Consider the following 27,864-nt stretch of genomic DNA (forward strand, 5'->3'; position numbering starts at 1 on the left):
ATAACGGTGACCGTAAAGTACGGTCACCGTTATTTGCAATTTCGCCATTCCCATTGAGTCCTATGGGGGCTCATTTGGGAATGGGGAGGGCCCTGCGGAATGGGAAATTACCGCCCTGGTCAACTCGGAATAGGGCGGTAATTTCCCATTCCACCAGGGTGGTGCCGGTACGGGTCCGGTGCCGACCAAGGCGCTACTACCGCCATTGGTTAGCGCCGGACTCGGAATGAGGCCCATTGTATTTTTAGAATAGTCCATCTTCTCTTACCATTATTCGGACACATCTCATAGTAATCAACTTCTGGGCATTATGACAGATTCTTAAAACATCCTTATGCATCCTCCTTAGAAGAGAGGTGTAGGACATCCACCCCCTTACACAGTTCCAATCCCCTCTGTGGGGCTCATTGTTCATGCCAGCTGTAACCATTTTTTTTTTTTTTTGGGCAGGTCTTCTTCATTTAGTGACCCAGCCTTTCTGAAAAGTCCAAGTTCAGCATATTTCAAGGGGTCACAAGCTCAGTCTATAAAGTCAATCACAAGCATTGCCACACACCAGCAGTCAATTGGGAAACGTTCAACAATGTCTGCTACTGTTTAAAGAAAGTTAATCAATTGTAGTGTGAATTATATATGGGTGTGCTGAGGGCATCAGAAAGGGGAGTAGGATCTCCATACATGGAAAAACCTCATCAATTCTCCCAGTCATCTTCATCCCCTCCCCGTACTCAGACATCTTCAATCACATCATTCTACATTATAGTTTCAAAGCTGAGGGTTACTAGGTTCACACCCTGTCGATGCTTCTGCAAATTGTGGCCCATAGTTGAAATGGCAGATATAAACTTTCTAGTCACTTTAATTCATTTAGCTGTATCTTTTAAGTCTATAGCATACAACTTTATTAGTTTTTTATTGTTTTATTTTAACCTTTAACATTTTCACATTCCAATTCCTTATTTGTTTATCATTTACTGATGACTACTGTCCATTTTCCTATAGATCATTAGCAAAGTCAATTCACGATACCTGTTCATTTCATCCAATCAGAGTTCCCCTCCCTCAACCAGCCCCAATTTCAAGGATTCCACACATTTTAGGGCATCAATTGTCCGCCCTACTTTATTCGCTGTCAATAGTCTCTCCCAGTAGTCTTCCTCCATCTCTGAGTGGAGGAGGAGCCCTGTCACATAGTCCCCCATTGCCATAAATCATTGCCTCCCCAATACAGGGCAGTTTAACATCACATGCCTGATGGTCTCCAGCAAATCTTTGGCTTTGCAGAACCTACAATACACTTCCGTCTTTGTGATCTACGTTCTCCTTAGTTGAACCTCTCTTGAGTGCCAGATGTTTAGTCTGCATCACATCAATAGGTCCCTATAGTGACACAATGGAAATTTCTTCAAGTAAGGGGGGAGATTGTTCAAGGTTTTCCGTTCCCATATAATGTTATGACAGAACCTTTTTCCCTTTTTTGCTTCCTGAGTATCATCCCAGTCTTTTTCCTGGAGATATCTTTTTGCGTTATTTGGATTGAATTTCAAAAGATCACAAGTAATGTTCTGGTGATCCAGAAAACTTTTACATTTGATCTTACAGGATTGTAGTGTTTTGTCTCTCTCTACAGGCCCAGGGTGCACTAAGATTTCAAAAGGTGCTGGCGAACGACCAAGGATACATTTCCGGTAGATGGAGAGAGTTTTCCACATTACTGTGGAAGCTAGTGATTGCATCCTTAATTCATGTCTTATGATATCCACTGAAAGAGAGTTTGGCAATTTCAGGATCCTTCGCCAGAAGTACGCCTCACATACTCACCAAGTTTCCCAACACAGGGCCAAGAGAGCCTCAGACCCATAAGTAAGCACCGCTACCACCTTTTGCTTATAAACAGTTAGAATTGGGGTCAGGGAATATTTCCCATATCTTTGATTTAAGACTTGCCCCTGATGTGTTAAGGTCACTAGTCTCTCCCTGATCAGGGCGTATTGCCCCTCTTCATTGCTGTTCTTGTTTATCCTCACTCCTAGGTATATTATTGTTTCCACCACTTCCAATTTTTGATTTTCAATAGACCAGATATAGTTTTTCTTTTCCCTCTTTTTTCCACGGCTTGATTTCATTATCAGTTTCTTTGATTTTTTTATGTTGATCTTCATACTGTTTTCTGCTAGATATTTTTTTAATGCATTTATCCATCGCTGAAGACCTATAGCCATCTGATCGATGAATTCTACATCGTCAGCACATAGTACACATGGCATTTCTGTTCCATCGATCTTTGGCGCAAAGGCCCGTACCGTGCCTTGTGAGATCATCATGTTAGCCATGTATAGAACAAACAGAAAGGGTGCCAATGCACAACCCTGCTTAATCCCTCTAAAAGTCTGTATCTTTTCCGTTAACGTGCCCATAGTCGTTGTTTGGACCTGTATAGTGATGTTCTTGTATAGGGCTTGGATTGCTTCTAACAGATCTTCAGGGAAGCTCCAGCTTTTCATCTTCGACCACAGTCGGTCACGGTTTATCCCGTCAAATGCCTGCTCAAGATCTATGAAGCCCAAGTAGATATTTATTTTGGTCTCAAAAGCCCTTGCTTTCAGAAGATGTAGCAGGAAAAGGTTCAGGGATGTGCCCACACCACTAGTAAAGGCAGTTTGCCATTTGTCCAAAATACCTGCTTTTAAGGCCCATATTTTCAGATCTCGTAACAGGATGGAGGCAAATAATTTGCCAATTGAGTCCAATAGGGCGATTGGTCTATAGTTTCTTGGATTGCCTCTATCCCCCTTTTTGTAAATTTGCACAATGAAAGCCTCCCTCCATGATGATGGGATGATTCTTGTTTTCCTTATTTGTTGGAACAGTGATAGTATTAAGTCCGTCCATTCTTCACAATTTGCCTTGAGAATCTGGTTTGAAATGCCATCGGGCCTGGCCGCCCTTGAGGAACTCAGTTTTTTCATCATCCCTGAGATGTCTTCACGATCAAATTCAATAGACCCTGGCTTTGAGTTGTACCTTTTTGTCCTGTGGGTTGTATCAGTTTTCGCCTGGTACAGTGCTGTATAATGTTTTATCCATTTTTCTTCCGAGACTTGGTTAACGGCGATAGCTGATTGGCAGTTGTGCCTGTTATTTATTATATCCGACAGGCTCCGTGCGTTAGCTGTTTCCACAGTGGCTTGCATTTTCTCTGCATCTCCCTGTGCTCTTTGTAATCTCGTAGAGCGGAGCCAGTTCTTTAAATGTTTGTCGACATTTTCTTAGATGATCCGCTTTCTCCAAATAGTTTTTTTTATTTGTTTGAGTTCTGTTCTACATTTTTTCCTTTTAGCGACTACGGTCTCATCCTAAGCGTGCTTTCTTGTGATCATTTTAATCCGGTTCGGGTCGTGTTTCACCTCAAAATCCTTCAACAGCCATCTATATTCTACTTCATTCTGATTTTCCAATGCGTAGTTGTCATATTGCCCCACAAATTTCGATATACATTGTTTTTTAATTCTTAATCTGTTTCTGCCCCATGATACTTCTTTAGGGCTGATTTTCGTTGTGTGTGCTTTTCTTATTTTCCATGACAATTCAGTTTCCAGTAGGTTATGATCGCTATGCATTTGTTTCTGGATTGTGAAGGAATGTATCCACTGTAAGGTGTTTCCTGCTACGAAGCAGTAATATAAGCAAGCTCTGCTCTTTCCACAAGTCCATGTTTTTACCCCCTGCAAGTCGCCTCTGGTCTGTCTATTCAGCATTTTCATGTCGCAAAATCTCATTTCCTCCATCCATCTTTTTTCTTTGTCTGCCAGATATTTGCCGAATTTTGCTTTCCTCCCTTATTCAATAGTTTAATGTTGAGATCGCCACAGACTATAATCAGTTGCTCTTTATCCTCCATCATGGACTTATCAATCGCCTCCATGATGTGTTTTATATATGTATCAGTTTTTGTCATATTTTCACCCCAGTAGGTGTTTATTATGAGCAACTTTGTTGGCCCTTCCTTTAGGTTCGTTGTGATTTTTATTTTCAGGATATGGACAAATGGATTAGGGATTTGATGCTCCAGGACCTGCAAGTCACTGTCTATCTTCTTCAGGGTTAGCAGGCCTGCAAAAGATCTTCCCTTTGGTCCCTTTCGTGACGGGTTAATGTAGACCTTGTAACCCTCGCACATTGGAGTCATCCACAGCCATGATTCCTGTATACATATGATGTCATATTGGCCCAAAAAATTGCTTTCGCCAGAGAATAGATGCATAAAGCCTCTGGTGTTCCATGAGGCACAGAGGATATTTTTAAAGTTCACCTCATTGATCTATTGTTTTTTCTTCGAGGTTAAGTCATTCGCAATCCAAGTCCAGTCGTCGTCCTTCTTACAACCCTCTTTTGGCGTAATATGGTTTTTACACAACTTTCCTGAGTTATCTTACAAGGGCTTCATCAAGGAACGCCCCCTTTTGTTTTGGGCCACTTGATGTTAGCACACTGGATTGTACTTTCTGTGGTTCCATAGGGTAATTATTGCTTTTATTCGTTGTGGGAGTTTCCATTCTTTGTTTTCTTGGCGATATTTTTTGATTTCCTCTCTGCCCTTTTGCATTGTCCTTTGTTAGTACAGATGTTTTTTTTGTTTTGTTTTTAGTTCCTTTCTATCCTCACCTTTGATTTGCTCAGGCCTCTTTTCTTCCTATGTTTTTCTTGCACTCTCCTTCCCACCTCACTGTTGTTTCTGGCTTTCCCCCCTAGATCACTTAGTCGATATCCCATTTTCATAAGTCTATCAGTAGCTTCCATCAGAGTCTGTTTAATCCTATTTGATTTTAAATTGAGTATTTCTTGGTTGAGCCGATCTTCATTTACAAATTCAACTATTGTTATATCGTCCATTGAGATGTTCTGCAACATTGAAATTTGATTGAATAATGTCATGACATATTTACTGTTCAGTAGGGCACGTTTGGGGCCTTTCAATGTTAGTTCAAGCTTTAGGTTCCACCCTTTTTGGAATCTGTTGCCGTTTGCGTACAGCCCAGGAGATTGTTTTCTCAAGTCACTTTTATTATTTTGTTCCTCATTATTTTGTTTTTTCTTCTTTTTGAGATGTCTTTTCCCTACGATTTTTCTTTCCCTTTTCTTCATGTATGTATTGCTTCCTTTTTTCCTCCAGTGTTCTTCTTTCTTGTCCTTTAAACTTTTACTTTCATTTGCAGGCTACTCCCGTATTAAATCCCGAGTTTCTGGGACCCTCTCCACAGCGCCGTTTTTTTTCTTCTTTGACTTTTCTGTGCCAATGTATCTGTGAATCGGTCCGACAAAAGGTCCTTTTCCTTGTCCTCTATGTCTTGCCAGTCCCATTCTTCTTCTTCCTTATTGTTTCCATAACTTCAATAAGATCGCTTAGACAGGCATCAGACTCATCATCTGACCATTCCTCTTGCTCTGGTTCAATTTCCCCTATAGATTTTTTTCCCCATGATTTCTGGGGACACCACAATGTCACCAAGTTTCAATTCTCTCCTGGGTTTTTTAGCATATTGCAAAGTTTCCATTCGCGGTGGTGTTCTTATATTTCTCAGGAAGGCTCCAGAGCCATTTGCTTTCCGCTTTACAGCTTGGTTCTTTGACTTTTTTCCCATTTTCGGTTCCTTACCTTCCAGTTGTTCATCATTTTGTAAGTCGTGAGCTGAAATGGAAACCGGCAAATTTCTCCCTGCAAAGATTGAAAAGTTTTGTTTTAATGGAGGCGCTCCTCTCTTTCCAGCCTGGTGGATCAAGGGGATTGGTTGGCTTAGACCACAGTTTGAGCCTCCTTTTTTTTGGTTTTGGTACTTCACCTTTGCCCAATTTCCTTGGGCCATTTCCTGACTTTGTCTCTTTTGCCTGGGTGCTGTGGGACTATTCATTTTGCGCATGTTCCTCATCCATTTGCAGTCCTCTAGTACTGCATCCATCAATAGTGATTTATCACTAGCATCTTTTCTTGCTAAATCACTAAGTTGATTCTGCCAGGTATTTCTTAAATCCGATTCTTTATCCATTCTTATTTCCAGTCTCTTCAAGGAGCCTTCCATTTTCCTTGTCTGCTCTTTAATGTGTAGATTTGTCTGGGCTAACTCCTGGAGGGAGTCATTTACCGTCTCATATAGTTTGAGGAATGGAGCAATGGAAATGGTCAGCGATGCTATGATTACATTTTGAATGTAGAGTGTATCGTTATTTCTTCTGTTCTGCAGGAATCACTAAATATAATATTTTCAGTTTCTCCCATTTCGGGGGTTTGTGGCTCTGCAAACAGGCACTCATCAGATCTGGCCATTTCACTGAATCCATTCCCCTCAGAGATCATGTCTCCCTCGAAGTGGGTCTTGTTAGTCGTCCCGCTGTCCTGGGTTCTGGTCAGGGGGGTAGCTGATTCTTCACTGTTTATTTTCATGGATTTTCCTGGCCAGCTTGATGGCTGTGATTCCCGTTCTAGTTCACTTAAACAGGCCCTAGGATTATTTTCTTTCTTTGCAGGATCTTGCCCATTTCCTACTTTATTGTTTTGCAAGGGCACTGGGACTGATGGTAATTTGGTCCCCGTTTTGTGTCCTCCTAAACTCCCCCAATCAAGGGCTGATCCTGAGTCATTTAGGGTGCTCAACCCCCCCTCCTGGCCACTAATAGTGGGGGGGATGGCCTCCTCCTCGAGAGTCCGAGATTCATTGTTCAATCGCAATCCGACTGTGTACCTGACTCAGTACCAGAGCAGTGGCCCGTATCTGTCCCCACTGAAAGGCTTTTCCTTGACTTTGTATTGAATGGCACCCAAGATTGTTTTAACACTGGCATTTCTTTTGGCGATGCTACCAGATTTGAGCCAGTGGACACTTCCACATCTGGGAGTGAATTAAACCGTTGCCTCACCTGTAGCCATGTCCTGAGGCCTGCGGTCGGCATGGTCCTGGTTTCAGTCTGGTTTTCTCCCTGGGTCGTCTTCGTCGTCGTCATGCCGCTCCTCATTTGTGGTTGTTGTAGGCAATAAGGTGTAGCCCCCAGACCACCGGTAAACACAGAAAAACACCACTTTTTCACCGCTTACGCGGTGGGTGGTGGTTTCATGGTGTACTCCTTCTCCTCCTCAGCAGCGTTAAGGGGCCAGTAACGGATTCTCAGCCAGCCCCAGCAAAAAAACGGTACCAACACCGAAAAACACCACTTTCTCACCACTTCCACTCCACTTACGTGTTGGGTGGTGGTTTTATGGTGTACTCCTCCTGCTCAGCATTGTTAAGGGGCCAGTAACAGATTCTCAGCCAGCCAGAGCAAAAAACAGCACCAACACCGAAAAACACCACTTTCTCACCACTTCCGCTTTATTAGTTATGTACTTAGTATAAATGGCTTTCAAATAAGCAGCTATGTTTCGTTCACGCAGATTAAATGTAGACAACCCAGGTTGATGCTCATTTATCTCAATTTAACTTCCTCCTAATATTTAGGTTAATCTTTCAGAGTCATTATTCTGGCAGAGGTACCCAGATGCACTACGTATGCTTATGCTCCTTCACTTGTGCTAGCTACACTCAGGCTTATTATATTGACACTTGAACAGTTCTCACTTGAACAGGGGTAGACATTTCTGGTTTCAAGCTGCTTGCTAGTCACAAGACATCCATCATTACTTCTCTTCCCCTGCTCCACCTCATACCCCATGTTTTTCCACAAGACACGTTCTATACAAGCCCAAATCTTGGCGGTGAAGAATCTGCTCAGCTGGATTCACAAACTAGCCCCCTCGATGGGTACAGGGATGGTGTATAGCAAACTAAACCGGTGAAAGACTCCAAATTATAAGGGTCCACTGATCACTTCGCAGAGCCAACATGCACCCACACACCGTGTACATTTACGACCATGCAGGTCGGTTATATATTTCAACATCACTTTATAGCTTCACGCTAATATGAGCTATACATTGTTGTCATTTCTGCTCATGTTAAGCTATAATTAATCACGGTTAAGAAACACACATCAGTACCACAACAAAAATACTCCCATACCTTCACCCCCACTAAATTTGTTCTGTCTTTTATGTAACCCCTTCATCTGTTTCCACTGAAAACTCCTTTCCTTCTCACCCAGAGGCTAAGGTATGGTGAAGCCTAGGTGGGGTCACATTACGTCACTTCTCAGCTAAGGCCAGGAGCTGAAAGACCACTACAGTGGTGATGCATGCAGTACACATATCATTCAACATAACATAGCACCATATAACATAACATGTAGATTAATAAATACAATGTGTAATACGAGTAAGTATGGCCACAACATGACATTTATCATTCAAATATGGAAGATTGTCCTCAATACCGGACGTTTAACCTAACACTTTTCAGTAATGTCATAATATCCGGAGACGAGACTGGTTGAAACTTGAAAGTTGTAAAGGGCAGCAAAAGTAGGACCCAGGCTATAATTCAGAGTTGCTTTTTTAAATTATACCTTTTGAAAATAAGTATTGTTTTAAAATAAAATGTACTTAACATCTCACACTGTTTCACTCAAGTAATGTTGATAGGCTGTTCACATATAGGATTAAAAAAGGTCTGAAACAGAACCTGGGATTGGTATCAGCTTAGTTGGTCTTATTGTGAAGGAAAGCCATCTTTGGCTAATCATTATTTTGGTAAACACTCGAGGGTTCTGAATTCATACATAGGGTCTCAGCAGTCTTCAGGTATTTCCACAATGTTTGTTTCCTGCAGAACTTAATAGCCTTAAGCTGGTAAAAGAACCAACGAGAAGCGTCTTTCTTGGGTTTATTGGTTTGAAGCAGTACCACCCAGTCACAAAGTCCACTCTAGGATAACTGAGGATAATTGCTATTTGATCTGATTGAGACGCAATGTTCAAAAAGACTTTAGTGGTGATTCCTTGAACTGACGCATGAGAAGTGTTTTCTAATCTAAATCAATATGCTAGAAGATGGCAAATGTAGTCATTTGGAGAGAGTTTGAATGTGAACACTAAAACGCCTTATATAATATTATGTAGTTTAGTAATGGGATCCCTCCTAGTCACAAAGTCAGCAAATTACCTTTCATCAGTATCCAAAATAGCGTTATAACGTTTTGCTATCTTCATCAGGAGTTGAGAACTGTCCTAAGAAGCTGGCTCTATCACTGGGTATTGCTCCCTGGCCTGAAAAACCTTTGCTACCAAAGGGACGGCCCGGTTTTCTCCTTTTGCTGGTTTGCTCCCTGTTGCCAGAATATGATCATCACAAGAAGTTGTGTCTTGTCACATGCTGGCAAAGGGTACACAGCAGTCCCCTGTATTATCCGAAGGGTTGTCTATACTGTCAGATTACTGTTCTTCATGATGTTCAATTTCCCACAAAGATGGGATGTATTTCAATGTCTAGAAGTTAAAACAATCGTAGCCCAGTTGCTCCAGTCATCATGGCAGTAGTAAGGGGCAGCTCATGCCACAGGTAATTGTGGCCAGGTCCATTACAGGGATTTGTGCACGGCTTCAGTGCCATTTCTTGCTCTTGGCTTGACGTACTGCAAGTCAGGTGAAGTTGAATGTGCAATGCAGACAGTGGTCTCTTAAGACTGCAGCTGCATTTTGTTACTCCAAATAGAGACAATGATTATTAGCATGGACTTTACCATTTTAAAAAAGAAGGCTGCCTATAAAACAACAGGTGGACTGCAGCAACAGTCCTTGGCAAAGCCAATATATGTTTGGTTTCATATATCAAGTGCAATCTCAAATCGCCCAATAATGTAATCATATGACTTCCATAGTCGCTATTTGCTAAGATGTAGCCCCGCTTGTCGAGCTGCTGCCATCATGTGTTGTGTTCAGTCTCAGATGTCCCCATCATGTACAGATATATACATACATGTCTAGCTAGAATGACATCCTTGAGTGAGTTGTGAGTTGCACAAGTGTATTTTCCTCATGAAATGTATTGTTGCATTTTTTTCACAATTAAAACGTATGTCTCAACTTACTTTTTAAATATGCTTTAAATATTTGTTTAACATGAAAACATATAACTTACAACACGAAGCTATGGGAAGATAACGTATTATGTTACTGATCAAAGATCTGCCACCTAAAATGCATCTGTGTACGTAGTGGTGAAGCCAGGACTTCTTGCCAGCGTTGGCACGCACACTATACATGCAGGCTGAGGGTATGGAATCCCACTACTAGAGGGGTGCATTTATGTTTACGGGGTTTTGTCTGTAGCATGCTCCTGCAGGCCAGCCCAAGGTTTGAACCATGTTAGGTTATTGTAAACTTTTAACAAGCTATAAGACACAATTTAACCAAATCCCCAATTGAATTGCACTGGCAAAATGAGGGATACAAGCCCCCAAAAACACCACCTGCCGACCCGTCATTATGGGGTTTCCACGGTTTTCTTTTTTTTATGGAAGTTCCTGGGCTGTGGCCAGCCCCATGTTGCTCTGGCATTCTTGTTCAGGCCAACTGTAACACTTTGAGTAGTGACCGTAAATGATAAATAATTGGAATAGGAATAATAGGAATAACAAATAATTTGCCTTTCTGGAATTTTATTCAATAATTGCTAGACTCATTAAAGGCTTAATTCAGGCACATTTCAGGGGCTGAGCCACAGATTATGGGCCTCATAACGAGTTGGGCATAGCTCTTAAATGCTGTGGTAACAGTATTACGAGTTTGGCATTAAATAAATGTTTTTTTTCTGGAGGTGAAAACTCCATTTAGTGCTCTGTATTACCAGCGGCTTTATTAGCATGCGGTATTAGCACTAAAAATTTCCCATTGGATCCAATGCACCTATGGGGAATGGGGATTTACCGTTAATGCCTAACCCGTGATCCAGCCTGGTGGGTGCTAACACTATTACAGTTGGGCGGTATTACAGCAGGGATAACGCCCAACTCATGATGACATCATGAGTTGGGCTGTAGCCCGTAAAATACAGCGGGAACGGTATTACTGCCATATTTAAGGGCTGGCCCTATCACGAGTTTGGCGCAAAATGGGCTGTTTTATCTCCAGAATTTTCTGGAGGTGAAAATCCCATTTAGCATCCTGTTTTCGGCTGTATTACTGTTGGCTGTATTAGCGTGCCGTATTAGCACCGAAAATGCCACATTGGAGCCAATGGACCCAATGGGGATTGGGGATGTACCATTACCGCCGGACCGGTGAGCACTAACGCTATTTTGGTTGGGCAGTATGATATCGCCCAACTCGTGATGATGCCTATATATTTTGCTTTTTGGTATTTATTGCATATTTATTCTGCCCCTGTCTCTCTTAATATCATCACACAAAATTCCATCTCGGTGTCCTCGGTCACTTGACAAAATCCTTGTGCCTAAAAGCTTGTGTACAGTGTAGAAATGTTTGACCATAGCACATCAAGTGGCCCTTGATTTAATTGTGCCACAATTAATGTTTTTTTTAAATGTGTTTATCTTTCCCATCTCCCTGGCATCATGTTCTGAATGTTTGTTTGCATGTGTGATGTTGTGTGAGTGTGCTGCATTTTTTATTTTTTATTATTAGCATCAGTTCGATTCCAAAAGAAACTTTAAATGCATAGTGAAAGCAAAACATTAAGAATAAACAAATAGAGGAAGAAGATAAAAATGGTTCAACTCTGTAGGGAGGAAATAAAAGAGCACAAAAGGAAAATACAAGAAAAATAAGAGAAAAATGAAAATAAAAATAAAAATAACAATAGAAATGACACTGTATCTAAATTCACAGAATTAAAGTCATAGAGTCCAAAACAAGCTAAGTGTCCAAAGTTAAAATAAAATCTCTCTTACAAAGTTCTACTGTGCCAAAGTCAAAGATGCCTTTCCTCCCCATTTTAGAATAGACCACCTCTCATGAGGAAATTTGGATTTAAGAATCTCGAAGTGTTTTCCCAACCATTTTTATCTCGAAGCTGACAATGGAGCACAACTCATTACCAAGTGCTGTAGGGTTTCAACCTCCTGACCACAACAACGGCATAACAGGGTCCGATCTTCCCTTTTTTTAATCCTTCTTCTTGTTACTTCCCTTGTAGGATAGAGATTCAAACGGCATCTCAAGAATTGTTGCCTTTCGAAGTGAGAAGGAAATTTATCGAGATATGGAAGGACTGTGCCTCTACTATAGTGTTCGTCCAAGCCCATAGATATAGACTTGAATGCACTAAGCTTGCCCTTGGTGACTATCCAATCCCAGTCAACAAGTTTATTCTTGACCCTCGACGGGTTTTCCATTAGCCGGGTTTCAGTTTGGGAGATGTTATCCAAAATACCTTTGCAAGTTTTCTGCCATGCGTTTAAAACTGAGATCTGTTTGCTGGACAGTGCATCATTTATAGTCAAGAAGCCACTTCTTTCTGGCGGAGCAAGGCATTTGCTGTAGAGGTTCAGTGACTTCCAAACCATAGCAATGTAGAGGGAGGTTAGCCCCAGTTCTTTCCTCACAAATTCAACGGGTAGAGATGATGGAAGTCCCAATATCCTTTTCCAGAAGCAACCTTCCAGCAAATGCCAGCCCTCCGGAGCCAGAAAGAAGTTAGCCTCAGCAGCATAGGTCAAGATAGGTGATACTTTTAGTTTGTAAAAGTCTATCAGTGTTTGAAGTGAGAAGGAACAGTAGCGTCGCTTGATTAGATGTGCTTGTGATGCCAGGTTCTTGACTTTATTTCTTAACCTAGCAAAATCTGTCCCATCACAGATACTGTTATTCAAAGTGATCACTAGATAAACCATAGACGAGACCACTGGGACGACTTCCCCCGTTAAGTACCACGTAAGTTTCTTGATGTTGTTAGATGTTCCTAAAGCCAGAATTTTTGATTTTTTTGGATTGATTGACCTATCGCTGTTTGGTCTAACAAAAGAAGTTCATCAACGAACAGCAACCTGCCCACCGATGTCCCCACAATCCCCAGTGGGAAACTTCTTGTTGCTTCAAATGCTTCATGCATGTCAGAAATGAATAAGCAAAATACAGCAGGTGCCAAACGGCACCCCTGTTTCAGCCCATTTTGAGAGGGGACGTTGTTCGAGAGGGTTCCATCTCTGTCCAATCTAATTCTAAGACTTGTTCCACTATGTAGTGCCTCCAGAGGTTCTCTCAGATTATTTGGACAGCCCCATTTTCTCAATTTGTTCCAGAGGAGACATCGGTCGACCGAGTCGAATGCCTGTTCAAGGTCAATGGACGCAATGTAGATGGTTTTATATTTATTTTCCTTGACCATACATTTGAGTGTGTTAATAATTAAGACATCCAGTGCTGTTCCAATGCCCTTGTGAAACCCCGACTGCCAAGGATCTTGATGGTGTGACAGCCAACTCCAGTTGTTCAGACGTCTCAGGACTATAGCGGCAAATATTTTTCCCACAATGTCCAAGAGGGCACAGTGTGCTGCTTTCCCTATGTTGTCATCCTCTGAAGCCTGAAAAGTAGATCCAAGCAGGCTTGACAAGTGGCCAACTTTGTACCAGACCTGCAGATGAATTGGCCTGCTGTTCATTCTCAGTTATCAGTTTAATGGTATCCAATAGAGAGTGTAATTTGCTTTCTGACTTTGAGAACATACAGACATGTAATTGCTCATTTCACTATAGCTGGTAAGATAGCTATAGCCAGTAAGATAGCTCAGTGGGTTGAGTGCTTGCTGCTGTGATGTGTGTGTGATCTGCAGTTTGCAAGTTTGAATCGCGGCAAGGCCAACTCCGACTTTCATCCTTTTGAAGTCGATAAATTAGTAACAACACAGGTTGGGTGATATTGTATGTATATGGGTTCCATATAGAGCGCTTAAGCATAAGTGCTATATAAAAAGAGATAATTGTCATTTAGCCTTGGAAGTTTGCTTGAATGCAAATGAATTTGGTAATATGGGCCTATATACACTGATATTAATGATACATATGGTGATCCATTCTTGTTTGAAATGTATATCACATTTGTGATATCATAACCATATTGTTCGTAGAGTACTTAGGGACAATGCTATGTGATGCCACTTCCTGTTTTGTCAAGGGGTGAAAGGTAATATGATGTCACTTTCGACTGGGGTCAAATGATATCACTTCATGTGATGTCATCAGAGGTCAAGGGTCTTGTGATGTCACTTCCACTACCCCTGGCATTACGTCCCTGGTTCTAATTCTTACATTTCAGGCCACTGCATGTCTACTCCACTTTGTGTGTGTGTGAGAAAGAGAGAGATAGAAAGAGAGAGACAGAGAGAGAGAGAGAGGGAGAAAGAGAGAGAGAGAGAGAGAGAGAGAGAGACAGAGAGAGAGACAGAGAGAGAGAGAGAGAGAGAGAGAGAGAGAGTTAATAATTAAGACATCCAGTGCTGTTCCAATGCCCTTGTGAAACCCCGACTGCCAAGGATCTTGATGGTGTGACAGCCAACTCCAGTTGTTCAGACGTCTCAGGACTATAGCGGCAAATATTTTTCCCACAATGTCCAAGAGGGCACAGTGTGCTGCTTTCCCTATGTTGTCATCCTCTGAAGCCTGAAAAGTAGATCCAAGCAGGCTTGACAAGTGGCCAACTTTGTACCAGACCTGCAGATGAATTGGCCTGCTGTTCATTCTCAGTTATCAGTTTAATGGTATCCACTAGAGAGTGTAATTTGCTTTCTGACTTTGAGAACATTCAGACATGTAATTGCTCATTTCACTATAGCTGGTAAGATAGCTATAGCCAGTAAGATAGCTCAGTGGGTTGAGTGCTTGTTGCTGTGATGTGTGTGTGATCTGCAGTTTGCAAGTTTGAATCGCGGCAAGGCCAACTCCGACTTTCATCCTTTTGAAGTCGATAAATTAGTAACAACCCAGGTTGGGTGATATTGTATGTATATGGGTTCCATATAGAGCGCTTAAGCATAAGTGCTATATAAAAAGAGATAATTGTCATTTAGCCTTGGAAGTTTGCTTGAATGCAAATGAATTTGGTAATATGGGCCTCTATACACTGATATTAATGATACATATGGTGATCCATTCTTGTTTGAAATGTATATCACATTTGTGATATCATAACCATATTGTTCGTAGAGTACTTAGGGACAATGCTATGTGATGCCACTTCCTGTTTTGTCAAGGGGTGAAAGGTAATATGATGTCACTTTCGACTGGGGTCAAATGACATCACTTCATGTGATGTCATCAGAGGTCAAGGGTCTTGTGATGTCACTTCCACTACCCCTGGCATTACGTCCCTGGTTATAATTCTTACATTTCAGGCCACTGCATGTCTACTCCACTTTGTGTGTGTGTGAGAAAGAGAGAGAGATAGAAAGAGAGAGACAGAGAGAGAGAGAGAGGGAGAAAGAGAGAGAGAGAGAGAGAGAGAGAGACAGACAGAGAGAGAGACAGACACAGAGAGAGAGAGAGAGAGAGAGAGAGAGAGAGAGAGAGAGAGAGAGAGAGAGGGGGGTACACGTTTCACAATCTTACTACCATATTTCTATATTGGTATATTGTTTACATTGTCTTGGATCACTGTTGCATCCTCAAGGCAGCAGCAGGTTGCAGCTTTGTAAAATAAAGATAAGCGAGGGATGGTGAGAAGGTGACTATCAAGGAAAAGAAAGGAGAGGTGGGAAAGAATGAGTGGACTGAACTTAAATCTTTGAACTTTGAAGTAAAGAATGTGAGACAACAGAGGCATGCCATGATAGGGATGGGATATCCCAAATGATTCCATATCAGCCATGAGTAACTGATGCTAGTGAACCCTTCAGTTTTGTTTATGAAATTTATGAAAAAAATGTCTAATGTCATTCAGAGAAGAAACAGTAATGGAATATCTTAATTGGCTCAATGCCAGCTTCTACTGAATACAGTACCTTGTGGAATATATATGGTTGTATCCTTAAACATGCTTATACACAGTAAGGCTCGGATGGTCCCATGCAAGATACTATAATGCACACTTTTCTTGAACTTTCAAAATGTATTTCTTGAAAACAGAATATTTTACATATTTCTGCATGCTTTTATCGAACCAACCAACTTAAGATCAAGCTTAATGATTATACTATTTGAACACTCTTTTGTTTAAAAAACAAATTTTGATGAATCAACTATATTTTCATTTGATCTAAGCTTGACTTATTAAGGCAGGCACTTTTAAACACTGCTGCAGATTTTTTACGTGTGGGGGGCAGACCATTCCCCGTTTTGGCTTACGCCGATGACACGGTGCTCATGGCCAGAACGCCTAAGACATTGCAGGCATTGGTCGATGCGTACGCCTTATTCATGACAAGCTTAGGCCTAAAAATAAATTCAGTTGTTAAATCAGCGGTCATGAGTTGCAGTGCCAGCAAAAAGCTGATCAAGACGCGCCCTGTTGTTTGTGTGGGGGACATAATCCCGAGAGTACATGAGTATGACTACTTGGGTGTGCGGTTCTCTGATTGTTTTTCGAGTAAGGCAATCTTTGAAAATGTGCCAACATCTGGGCGGCCTTAACCATTTTTCCTCTAGGTGTAAGGGCCAACACCTTGAATCTAATCTAAAGGTTTACTCCAGCTTTCATATATCGAGAAGCCTTCTCGGGGTTCCAACTGCCGGGTGACATGCAGGCGAAGGAAAACGGTTATTTTAAAAGGCTTTTAGGACTCCCCGGCTCATCATCCTGTGCATCTGTGCACAGAGAAGTAGGAATGCCATTTCTGGAGGATGAGTGGGCTATAGCACCAGGCCTTTTGTGGCTTAGAATCTGGGGAAATCCGAAGGCTGAGTTGTGCCATTTTGTAATTAAATCAACCATGTGCATGGACTTTTGGCAGAAGGTACTTTGGCTTAAATTCGTACATAAGCATATGTCCAGGGTCAACTTGGCTTTAATGCCACCTGTAACTAGTTTGCTTCAAACTAGAGAAGTAAACTTCTACAAGAATGTGGTAACAAGGGAACAAGCAGCAACTCGCACTAGTGCAGCACGGCCTTCGCACGCTAATGCACACCATTTATCAATTAGTGGCTCACTCGTCATTCAGCCGTATCTTACTTGGGCTAGGGTGGGTCACCATAGCTGGCTTATTACTAGGGCCCACTTTCATTGCCTGCGTTTGAGGGGGAACACAGCAAAGTGGACAGGCTACTTGGACGATTCAAGCTGCCCTGTCTGTGCTGCCCTCTCTGAATATTTGTCCCATTTAATTTTGTTCTGTCCTGGCTACTCAATCATTAGAGAGTGCACCATTTTGCAAGTATTGAGTTGTACTGGATTGCGCTCATATCGGCCAGCATTGATGCTGCTATTAAAGGCAGAAAAGATACATATTGCTTGGGCCCTGCTTTCATATTTAAAGGTTGCAATGTCTTTGAGAAGGGGTGCTATAAGAAGATGTGTTCTAGTATCTTAAATGATCTTGTAATGTGTGGTTCTGTATTTTATTAATTATCTCTGTATTTTAGAATGACTGATGAATTGCTCTATTGTGATATTCGAGTTATGAATTGCACTGTAGATTGTTTCATTCTGTTGACCAATGCTTTAGTAGTGTGACTAATGTACTGTCACTTTTTTATTGGGAAATCTTTTTTGACATGGTTTAATGGACATTGTTTTGTCCGAATAAACTTATCAAATTTAAGATTACTGGTCAAAGTGCATTATTTAAACAACATCATAGATAAAATGTTCTAAGATTGAGAAAAAACTAAGATTGTTTGCTGAACAGAAAATGAAGAGGGAGCATTCACTCTCTATATGCTTGTTTTGTTTTGAATAAAGATTGACCACAGCAGAGACAAACTGGGTGGTTGCAAGGCCCAGCAGAGTATATGTGTCTGCTTCCGCAGCCTATTAGCTGGAAATAAATCATTTAAAGGATAGAAACAAACATATAAATGAAGGCGAGTGTGAACCCCACAGCTTTATTCAGTAGTTTGCACCTGCAACATCTGATTGACAGCATCAATGGGCAAACGTCATATGATAAGTATGAAGAGGGTGATATCATGGCCCAAGCACTGACATATATCTATCCATCCACAAATCTGGCTCTTCCCTCTTCACACTCATATCTGTTTTTGCCAACACTAGGGGGCCGAATCATTGAATTTCTTGCACGGTTGAGAGTGACTTTGCACTGCTGAAAATTGACTTTGCACTACCGACACAAACCACAATTCATGTAACTGTACAAAGGGCCCAATTTACAGAAAAAAAGTGCTATGTTCACGGAAAAGGGTTAGCATATGCGCTAAGATTGTGTGGTGCAAATGCAAGGCATGAGGAGCCGATTTACAGAAATAAGTGAAGCAAGGACATAAAGTGCAAAGAAAACAGGTTTACACCAGACATGCCCTCAACACTCCCCCAGTGCAAACCAAGGACCCCCTGAAATAGACCGTTTTGCGCACAATATGAACCATGTCAATAGATGCAGCAAAAATAATCCAATATTACAATCCACTATTCATACTCCCTGTACAGGCACCAATCTGCAAACCGCAAATGCAAATTGCACCTATGCCCACTCTTCCTGCTCCCTTTACAGCAACCAATCTGCACCCCAAATGCAAATTGCACATACGCCCACTATTCCTACTCCCTTTACAGGCATCAATCTACACCCCACACACATAACACTCTTCCCACACATCGCCCACAAAGTACAAGCATCCACAGGAGCACCCCAAAATCTCTTGACTCTGCACCCAAGCATCCCCCTCTAATTGAAACATAGGACATATGGCTGACACATACATTTGTCTCTGGCCCGTCACGACACAGTGGGTGGGAAGTGTCTACCTAAGGAAGCACCTGTGTGGTGCAGCTGTTGGATGCCCCCCTGCACCTGTACACTGCACCTGAGGTGGCCTGGGTGCCCCAATGCAGTCGTCACCCAATGGCCCTGTCCCAGAGTGAGGCTGAAATGAGGTCGGAAGCTGTGGGCCATGTGGGACCTGGGCTCTGGCAGGGGTCCCAGCGGAAGACCTGGCAGGGTTCTGTGAGGTGGACCGGGACACACCGGGTGATCAGCCCTGAGCACCGGGCGCCTACTAAATAGTACCAAAGGGCCAGAGTGTAATTTGAATCCCAACGAGGGCCAGTAGCTGGATGCACAGGTGTGTTGATGGCAGTCATGGTGGGACCTGGGTCCTGGACAGGGCTCCACAAGGCAGGCAGTGATGTCCTGGATCTGCACCTCACAAGAACCCAGCCCTGTGGGCACCATCTTATGATGAAGGGCGGCAGCCCACCCTTAACCCTGCTATGGTCCTCAGATGCCCACAGCTCTCACTGGAGGGAAAAATACAATGGCGCCAAGCCCATGGCCTTGGTTCTTGGGCAGCAGACTCATGTGACCCTGCCGGTGAACTCCAAGGCCACCCAGTATGATGGGGAGCTGAGCCACCCCCACAAGGCCATCCACTCTGCATGCATTGTTGCGCTGGAGCAGCCTTCATGCTGCCCCCAGCCAGTCTTGGGTGGCTGCTGCCTGCAGCCACCAGTTCTCCCACTGCCCTGACAATTCTTGCCCCACCCTACCCTGTGGTCCCTCTATCAAGGGAGGGGGTCCGCTATCAGTGGCATTTAATTGATACATGCTTTTTATCAGGGAGACAGTCAATTACAATGTATGTATTGGGGGTTCATGTGTCGGTAAGAGGTAATGGATGTGGACAATCCTTCTGCAGTATCCTCCTCCCCTTCTCCTTCCCAGGCCCTCTGAAATGAACTGCCCACACACTTTACCACAAACACTCATGAAAACCCTTGCTAGACACCCTCTCAATCCATCCCTCATCCCCGTGCCTCCCTTGGCCCTTCACCCTCCTCCTTCCTTCTTCTACTCCTTCTCCCCTCTCACATCTGAAAAAGTTAAGAGAGTTGTCTGCTGCATGAAGGTCTCTTCTAAGCAGGTTTCCCCTTGCTCATCCAGAACCATCAAGGATAACATTGGCTCCCTTGCACACGCAATCGCTGTATCTGCATTCACTCTTTTGACACTGGATCTCTCCCCTCCTCCCTTAAGCACTCCTTTGTGTGGCCACTCCTGAGAAAAACTTCAGCAGACCCTACCTGCCCTGCCAACTAAATATTCGATTGTGTGCCATGCTCTTAGTTTAACATTGCTTAATGGGTCATGTTCATGTTTCTTTATTGGTTGATCTGTGTAGCCCAACTAGCACCCTATTTCCATCACCCCCTTCCTGGGGCAGCTGATGGAGAAGTTCGCATTGTCCCAACTGAATTCACACACCAAACTTGTTGATGGTCCCATTGTTGATGGTCCCATGATCATCAATCTGGATTCCAAGCATCCAGAGGCATGGAAACTGCTCTTCTGAACACCCATGAAGAACTGTTTGCATCTCTGGACTCCAACACCCTGCTGTCCTCATGCTTCTCAATCTCTCCTCTGGCTTTGACACAGTTAACCACTCCATCCGCATTCAAAGGCTCCACATTACCATTGGTATCTCGGAACAGGCAATGGACTGGCTGACATCCTTCCTTACTGACTGCTCTTTCCATGTCATCTTGGGCTCCTTCCCCTCTCCTACTTCTTTCTCCACCTGTGGTGTCCCCCAGGGTTTTATCCTCTCCCCTTGGCTTTTTAACATCTACCTTGCTCTGCTTGCATGCCTCATATCCTTGTTGTTCTCAATCTTCCAATGTTACACAGATGACACACAGCTCTTTTTCACAACTTCCTGCTGACCCTCCTGCACCCATCAACCCCGACTGCCTATCTTCCATTCAGTCCTGGTGTACCTTCAATGATCTCTGTCTCAATGCCTGTACAACGGAGATCCTTTCCATCAGGACCCCTGTTCCCTCCTTGTTCTCTACACTCTGGCCTTCCTCCTTGGGCTCTGCCCCTGCTCCTTCTTCTGAAGCCATAAACCTTGGAGTCATTGTCGACTCCTCTCTCTCGTTCCTCCCTCACACTCAGGACATTGCCAAGAGGTCCAACTTTCAGCTCTTCCTTCTCAAAGCAATTCTCCCTTTTCTCACTTTCCCCCAAAGTCTCAATGTTACCTGAGCCCTGGTTCTCTCTAGGCTTGACAATTGCAATAGTGTCCCCTGAATCTACCATCTTCCATTTTGCGACTCCTCCAGCTAATCAAAAATAGGGAAGCAAGACTAATCCCTGGCCTTAAGCGTAGGGAACACATCTCTCCTGCCCTAAAAGTCTTCATCGCCTCCCGGTTGTGCAGGATTTAATTCAAATCCCGCTGCATCATTCACAAGGCTGTCTGGATCCGGGGTCCACATTATGTTCAACTTTTCTTACTAAATACTCTCCCTGTGGCCACTTTGTTCCTCTGACACCAACTCTTTGTGTGTATAGTGTTTTGCTAAACAGAGGGTAGGTGGTCGATTGCTTGCCTCAGCTGGCTCCCTCCTATGGAACAGCCTCCCCCTGCACCGTGAGCAGGACTTTCTTAAATTTCAAAAAGCTCCTGAAGACCTTATTGTTCACCTCTTCTTCTCTGCTACTCCCAAAGTTGCTGCAATTGGTGACCGGGGCCCTTATGCATCCTTGGGGCCCCTGAACTCCCACACTTAATTGGCTCTGCTCCTCTATTCCCACAGCACTTGCCTTGTCACACCCTCTGCCCTGGCGGATGGCACTTACTCCTAACGTAGCCCTTTGCCATGAAGCACTCAAGATCTGATGCACTTCTTCTGTGGCTCACCTATGAGCCCAGACTCACAAGGCATAGTAGGTTTGTCTGTCCTCCTTTTCCTCCACTGCTCTTATTATTTATTGTGTTATGTAATGTATTTCACTCCCTTGTTCACCCCTTCGCCCTGTGGGCGCTTTGAAACAGTATTTAACTTGCTGTATAAGTGCCTAACAAGCAAACCATAAATAAATAAATAAAGACATAAATAAATAAATAAATAAATAAATGAATAAATATGGGATGGTATGCCATGCTCTTTGTTTGACATTGTTTAATGGGTCATGTCCATGTTTCTTTATTGCTTGAACTGTGTAGCCCAGTGACCTTGTTATCTGTATTTGTATGCTTGGGTAAGTGACTTGGGAAGTGCAGTACGTAATACTAAGGACTCTACCCATGTGTCATTTCTGGTTTTCATGTGAAGGATGTAGATGGAGGGTATGGTGTTTTTGAGAATGAGGCATACACTGTCAAAAGTGAAATTATATCGTGCCTCCTATTTGCAATAAATGTATTAATATTGGCCAACGCCAAGTTGCTCGAAAGTCGCTTGCAAAAGAATCCGTGTTGCAAGGTCCTGACCTTAAAACAATGTAAGCCGCCATTTTAGGTCAATCTGCCATTTTAGGATTCGCTTTGTAAAAGTCACCCTGTGAGTTAAAATGGTGGACGATGTCATTTCAGAATACAACATGGCCGTCTTGACCTCTGTACATAGCTAATATGTAACTTGCCTGCAGGCCACTTGTTGAGGTCGTGAACTGAGACGTTGTCCTTTGTTGACCTGTGTGTAGAAGGATTACTTGTGCAATGAAACTAATCCACGAGCATATGTTGAAACAATGTATTCAAATAGGGAACGTAGAACATCTGTTTAACTACATTGTATTAATGTTTGAGAAGGCCTGCATGGAAAAACTTAGAGTACACAGTTATTGCATAGGCTTGTTGATACATGTATTAAAGGTAAACCAGTTATATGCGGTTGTTCGAGACTTGGCACGAACCCTAGATCGGTGATGTATTAAATGAAATATTAACCCGAAGTGGGGCTGGACATCGTGCCCACCAAGTGTATAAAAAGCAAATGCATTCTAATGTACAACGTCTCTCACTGAACACACTGAACCACGCTGGAGTTCGTTGTGTTGTACTGAGGGCCGATAGCTATCTGATTTTGCTCTGTTTTTGTACCTGGATTCAGTATAAAATAAAGTACTTTGTATGTTCCTTTGTAACCTGTGTTCGGTGTATTTCCTTTTGGGGTACTCAGCCTCGATATTTTGATTTTGTTTTCACAACACCACATGTTCAATCTGGACTGCCATTCTCAGTTTGTTTTTTATTGTCCAACTGTACTTTCCATGTTTCATCATCGAAGGTCATCAGGGATGGGGCTATGGTGTGACTTTTAAAGTGGATGTTATTCATGTGAAGTATGTCTGGATGAGCTGTTTGCCTATGTGCCGCTCCCTCACCTTTTGGCCCGTTAGTGGTGTGGATACTGCCTGTGCCTGTGGCTGTGGCCGCAATCCATCATGCACCTCTATAGGTATGCCACAACATGTGGCATACTATAGGTATGCCACAACATGTGGCATACCTATAGAGGTATGTGCCATATACTTCCTCATCAGGCCTGCCCAATATCGCTTTGCATGTATGGTAGATTCTGGCCCTCCTCCTGCTTCCATGAAGCAATATGTATGTGAGCAATGCGGGAACACGCATGGCTGCAACGTTTCTCTATGATTGCATGACTTTATGGTAGATTCTGGCCGACCTCCTCCTTCTCCTCCGCCTTCCATGAAGCAGTACGTATGTGAGCAACTCCTTCCATGAAGCAGTACGTATTCAAGCAATGCAGGGACACGCATGGCTGCAACATTTCTCTACGATTGCATGACGGTATGGTAGATTCTGGCCCTCCTCCTCCTTCTCCTCCTTCTTACATGAAGCAGTACATATGTGAGCAAAACAGGAACACGCATGGCTGCAACATTTCTCTACAATTGCATGACGTTTTTTAAACGTAGGATTGCATGGTGTTTTTTTAAATTTAGGATTGCATGGAATTCCTACTTTGTGGCTGATCACGGGAGGTGGTAAAATCTGAGTCCTTTACAGTCTGCAGTGATGCACAATTGAATCTGTAAATACAAGTCTGTTTGCTCCTCATGGAGCGTGTTTGTATGTTTATACAGTGCCTCCCTCCCGCCTCCCTCCCAACACCCATGTTATCCCTCATTTCCCGACTTTCATGAAGACGTGTATTCCACCCCCTTCTTCTACTTTGAACTGGCCTTTCCCCCACACCTCATGCAATGTGTGTGAGCATTGGGCAATGTGCCAGGGACCAGTGCAAAGTCAGATCTGTAAATTGGAGAATATCGTTTTGCACGGCGCAAAGTGCATTTTGTGCTGTGCAAAACGTTCTGAAAATCAGGCCCAAAGTGTATTTTTGTAGTGCAAAGTCTGTACAAAGTCCATGCATAGTAATTTTTGCAGTACAAAATGACTTTGCACAAACGTTGCACTGCAAAAATACACTTTGCACCGTTCCTTGAATCAGGTTTTGTGTTGGTAGTGCAAATTCCATGAATCGGGCCATTTTGTGACACCGCTGAACCAAAACTCAATGACATTGACAATGAAACACATTTTAAACCAATTAACTACCAATGCACACCTAACACACACATGCTGGTATGCAATGCATATGTGAATAGCAGTAACACAGTTTTCACTTACATTTGCATGCCCTCGGGGTGAATCATCACTTTTGCATGCAGAACATGTGGGAGAATATAAGGGGCATCTCCATATTGACTACCCTTATGAGTTTAACAAAACTGATATGAAAAATTAAATGTTCTTGTATGGCACAGAGGAATAACATATAATTGTGCTCCCAACGGTTGGGATATAGCCCATAAAATAGTTATTTCAATAGAAGGCTTCATAAATAACTAGCTGATTTTGAAGCATTTTAGGTTTCATCCTAAAAGAGTAGGGCAATCAAGATGTGTAATCCCTTGCATTCGCGACTAGAGATGCAGTTGAGGCTCACAGGTGACCCCAGCATCAGGAATATCTGTGTGGGGCTGCTGATGGACATTTTACACAGTGGGTATTATACTCATATTCAGGATTAGACTAACATGCAAACTGATTGCGTCCTCTACTATGTCACGGCATCAAACGTATGCGTGGAGGTGTGCTGAATGGGTGTAATCCAATATAAATATCTATTATAGCTTTTGTTTTGTTTTTTTTATTAGAAGACTTCCCCCATTCACTCATTCACCCAACCCCTTTCCCAGGTGCCACCATTTTCATTTGGTGTGCTCCTACTGACTACCCACTTGCCTCTGATCCCACAGCACACTACACAATTTCCCCTTCCTCCACGTCCCCAAACCAACTTACCTTCTGGCTTTGGCCCCTCTTCCATCTGGGCCCACTGCTCTCACTCTCTCTTCTCACTGCAATAGCAATAGAAGAGGGACTTGTACCCACTTCTATTTGCTATGCTGGTAGCCAGATACATATTTTTTTCACAGGAAATTGGGCACCCGCATTATTCATTGAATCCATCCCTAATCGAAAAAGCAAATACTTTTACACTAGCCCCGGACATGAATAGTTGTCACCCCGTAGTTTGTGGGTGTACAGGACTGGTAACAGCCCTGAACCGTTGTTCCGGCTGGTAAGTCGTTGCCAGCCCTGTACACCCCTGAACACGGAGGTGGTCGCTATATTATTGGCTCATTTAGCTCCTCTCTCTTCTTGATAGTGTATACCAATGTGTTGGCTAGATGGAACAATCAAATACAAGTTCAGATAGCAAGAAATGTGGACACAATGTAAATCACATGAAAATGAGCATTGACAAATGTAATAAAAAATATTTCAGGGCATGAAACGCTGTGCCATTCCAGTCTCCCCAGTACGGAATACTGTCTTATTCAATGCTTCGTTCTTCAGCTGAAGAAAAGGCTGGCCAAGTGTTAGCAATTCCATGCAGTTTCATGCCGGCACACTATATTGTGGTAGAAATGGATCCGATGGAAATGTAAAATGTAATATGACGAATACCGTTTGTAATCACAGTCTATAAAGTAAACGTCTCTGCCATAAAAAGTGTGCACTCTAACAGAACAAAAGCTGCATTAAGCATAGAAGTGCATTAAAGTTAAAATTACAAGGGATTATTGATTTTTAAAAAGCTTACTTCGCAATCAGCTTTGTTTCTAAGACCCTCTTTCGCTTATTTCCTTATGTAAAAGAATTTAACCAAGGGAAGTCAACATTTTAATTCTATTTTTCCTACAAAATATGTAATTTCCGTTTGCAGTAATGGTTGCTTTTATTTTCAAGGTCAGATTTTATTTAAATTCCAGTCCATTAGAAACAAAAACTTGCCATTTTCTGATAAACAAAGTCAGCAGGGAAGCCCCTTCAAACTGCAAATGTATTTCCAAAGACCTTTGTTTTGTTTGATTCAAATGACAGGTATAAACCACTTTTGCAGTATTTACTCTAACATTTCAAAAAGAAAGGGATGACATTTTTAATAACAAAACTAGCAATCACAAGCTGTCCTGTGACAGGCAGATGAAAGAAATACAAAAATATAATCCACAGCGATGGATCACCAAAGAGCCTCGAATGAATCATTCGCAGAAAGCCCTTCATTCTCTTTTTGCTCTGCGTGCTGTTTGTATAAGTGTTCACCCGATTCAGAATAGAACTTTTTAACTAATTCGTGCTGTGGAATGGAAATCCATTTCAAAACCTGTCGGTTCTCATGTTTATTTAGTGAGAAAGAGGGCTCTTTCGGGGAATACAAAATGGCGTCCATCCAAACTGTGCAAGTAAATGAGTGAGTGAATATGGTCACATAATGCTTATTCCTAGACTGGTCTATCTCCAGATGCCAACATGAGCTCATATAACATAGATAGTTCTAGTGCTGGACAGTTCATTTAGTTCAGTGTTTTTTACAATGCTATAGCGAAGATTTGCAATTCAATTTGCATCAACAAATAATTTCCAATATTACATTTGGAGCAATTGACCACTGCAAAGAAACTATTTTCGCAAGTCGGACTTTGCAGATATAGTTGCCAAATTGTCTGTCAGTCCTACAAAAATAATCCTCACAAAAGCAATTTATAGTAGCTGGGTCCTGGATTTGCAGGGTCCATGTTGGTAGAAGGCAGTGCCGAATCAGTACTAATTCCCATATAGAGGTTGCATGCACCTTTTCAACTATGCAATGTATTGGTATACATGCGGCCTGGCCGTGAAGAGTGCCACTTGTACAAGGAAGAATGCTAGTCTTCTTTCAATCTGGTGCCTTCTCCTACAATGCCTTCTGCACTGCCCCTTGAAAAGGCTGCTCTCAAAAATGATGTCACAACTCAGTTATATTTCATGCAATGACGGCATCGCATCATGAATTAACTGTGTTCTGACAGTAAGCATCACCACATAAATTAAACAATAAAAAATGTCCTTCTTTGTACACATTGCTTAGTCTCTGTCAGTTTGCCTAGTGCCACTACTTCATGCCATGGCTCTTCACTGAGCCTTTTAAACATTGGTCACTTAAAATGTTCTGGAAATAGGGGGAAGATGCACATATCCTACCAAAGACCCAAATTACTTTACCAGTATATGGGTGTATAATGCATGGAATGCTTTCCAGGTGTAGCTACCAAGCACAACATACTGCAAAGTGGTGTTCATCCAGTGAACCTACAGCTAATTTTCACAAGCTTATATAATAGCTATAGGTTATACCAAATTACCCATCCTTGGACAGAGACACTGCATGATAACGGTCAAAATCAAGCCCAACCGCCCACCACATTTATAAACTAGCTCAACAATCGCTAGAACGAGTCTTGATTAAAGCCCTCCTCAGATCAACTGTACCAGTATTATACCGTATATCTGCAACAGATCGCTAAGCATCAGCACAAGCCTGACTTGCAACATGTAAAATACCCACAACAACATCATTGACATTGGCCCTGTCTCCATAAAGATAAATGGAATGCGTCTATCTAATTACTTAAATCTATCTAATTTTTTATCACAATGTGGGGAAGAGAATAAAAGACAAACCGAAGAGAGTTTTTCAAAGCAAGACATGGCTGTGCAAGTA

This window comes from Ambystoma mexicanum, chromosome 9 (genome assembly GCF_040938575.1).
Source record: "Ambystoma mexicanum isolate Mex_15411 chromosome 9, UKY_AmexF1_1, whole genome shotgun sequence".
NCBI lineage: Eukaryota > Metazoa > Chordata > Amphibia > Caudata > Ambystomatidae > Ambystoma > Ambystoma mexicanum.